At 42.5% G+C, this 2,500-nt stretch overlaps 1 protein-coding gene across 1 annotated transcript in view; it reads left to right on the top strand.

Annotated features, from left to right (window-relative positions):
- Positions 1-2,500, top strand: part of LOC147466963 (uncharacterized) — a 537,597-nt gene that overhangs the window by 193,205 nt on the left and 341,892 nt on the right. The window lies entirely within an intron of this gene.

The raw sequence follows: 2,500 nt of genomic DNA, 5'->3' as shown, positions 1-2,500 counted from the left end.
TTGTGGTGACCACGCCACTTGCAGTGAACTGTCTGATGATAACCCCACATCCTGCTCTGCCATCTTTCAAAACTGACACATCGCAGTAGACATGAGCAATGTCAAGGCGTGTTAGACTCTTTATTTTATGACCATATCTTGATTGAAGTTGACCAGGTTCATAAAGCCTCTTATTCATACAGAGGGGATCGACATCTACATTAATCGTCTGATCCTCCCATGGTGGCACTTTGGGGGATGCTTGAAACGATTGGCAAAAGTCCTGCAAGCCATAATATTCTATATCATTTTTCAGCTCCTTCATATATCCTCGTTTGCCTTGTCTATATAAAGTCCTGATGTTGTCAAAACCGCTGACCACATCTCTCACTAATTTCTTTCCACTGTTTCCTCTCATGAGCCTAACGGCTGCTATGACATTAATCTCGCTTACTCTCTGTGCAATGCTTTGCAATCCTGTCTCTGTTCTCATTATGTCTATCCTAGCATTCTTTTGACACCCGAGGATAATACGCATAGCTTCATTCTGCATGGTTTCAAGCTTTCGGAGCCTCCCCTGACACGCTATAGAAAGTGCTGGTGCTGCATAATCCGCCAGAGCTCTTACTGTACTAATGTAGACTAGCCTCAGCAGAGGCACCCCGGCTCCTATCCCTCGACAAGCAAGTGCCCTGAGCGGCCGCAGTCGAGCCTTGCACTGTGTTGGTACGTGGTTTACTTCAGCATCCTTGCTTGAAGCAGTGAAGCCAATGTACATACCCAGATATTTATATGTTGACACCTTCTCCACTGTTTTGTTGTTTAGGGTAAGTGGCACGTTGCCTCTTTGTTTACTCTGAAATTTGGTCTTTTCTTCATTTATAACCAGCCCCAATGTTTGAGCAAGACTAGTAAATCTGACCAGCGCTGTTTGTAAATGGCGATGAGTGGTCCCTTGTATCAATATATCATCTGCATATATGATTGGCTGAACGCCCTTAGGGTATTCCTCTGAAGCTATCCTGTTCATTAGTACATCAAAGAGCATTGGGCTTAAAACACCCCCCTGTGGAGTACCTAGCTCAAAACGTTTCTCCTCTGAAAAACAGCCTTGAAACCATACGCAAGCTTTCCTATCTGTCAGATAGTCACCAATCCATCTCAGCAACTTTCCCGTTACACCCGATCTTGTCAATTCATACAGAATGACCTCCCCATTAGCTTTATCAACGGCTCCCTGTAAATCTATAAAGACTCTACACTTTTCTGCATCATTGGATAAACACTGAATTATACAGTCTGATGTTTCCTTTCCCTTCATAAAGCCGTACAAAATACAAGACAGTTTATCTTCAATCATGCACATTAGTCTATTTAATAATATTCGCTCCATCATTTTACATATACAGGAAGTCAGAGATACAGGTCTGTAACCGCCAGCTGATTTTGGAATAGGTATTATAATAGCTTTCTTCCAGGCCTTCGGTAATTTACCCTTCGCATAGCTCATGTTAAATAGGTCAATGAGAGGGCTGTTCGCCATGCTTGCTAATAAGTTGAGAATATCATATGTCACTCCATCTTCTCCTGGTGAAGTGTTTTTCCCTCTTTTAACAGCATTTAGAAGTTCGTGTGTAGTTATTGGCTGACAAGATACTGCAGTGATGTTTGCGGATGAAACAACCTGTCCGATTCTTTCGGCTTCCCATGCAAACAAAGCGTCACGAGTGCTCTGTGGTAATGAAACCAGAGAAGATGCTTTTGCCCATTTCTCAATATGTTTGTTTGCCTCCTCCTCTGGGTGTGGGTGACCGATGAGGTTATTTGTTTTTCCCCTTACCTTGTTTACATGGTACCATATGTCTTTGAGACTTTTACTTTCCTCAATATTTTGCGCGAACTCTGACCAATACTTTTCTCTTACTTCCCTTCTTTTCTCCCCACACATCTTTGATATGTTAAGTAGTATGTCCTTATCTTCTTCCCGCCTGCCTCTCTTAGCCCATTCCCTGTGTGCCATCCTTAACATTTGTGCCCACCCTTTAAGTGTCTTATCACTGCAGTATCTGTCTTTCCGTGCTCCGTGTTTCTTCTCCTTTCTGTGTGACTTAGCCTTTGTAGGTAAACATCTTTCTATCGCACTTAGCAAATCCTCGATGAACCTATCTAAACTCAGGGGTGTGTAATCATCTTGTACCAGCCCTCCATATTGTAAATAAACAATTCTCTGTCGCCTGTGTCTAAGACAAACCTTTTTCTTTTGAATTTAACTTGTTTTTTACCTAAAGCTAACTTAATATACAAAGCGAAATGATCACTAAGTAGTTAATTTACTACTTCACATTCTCCTTGAATCCCCTGACCGCCAAGCAGACAGGCGTAATCAAGTCGTCCACCCTTGATATGTGTCGCCTCTTTACTACCCAACAAGCATGCCTCAGGCCTGATACCGTTATCATTGATTTTGCCCATCTCCTCTAATTGTGGGTGCCTAGCATTATAGTCACCCACTATCAGAGTC

The sequence above is a fragment of the Penaeus japonicus genome, unplaced genomic scaffold (genome assembly GCF_977035675.1).
Source record: "Penaeus japonicus unplaced genomic scaffold, GWHDUDI00000001_assembly GWHDUDI00000039, whole genome shotgun sequence".
Classification (NCBI taxonomy): Eukaryota; Metazoa; Arthropoda; class Malacostraca; order Decapoda; family Penaeidae; genus Penaeus; species Penaeus japonicus.
Note: the sequence above shows the minus strand (reverse complement) of the source record. Positions and strands in the feature narration are given on the sequence as shown.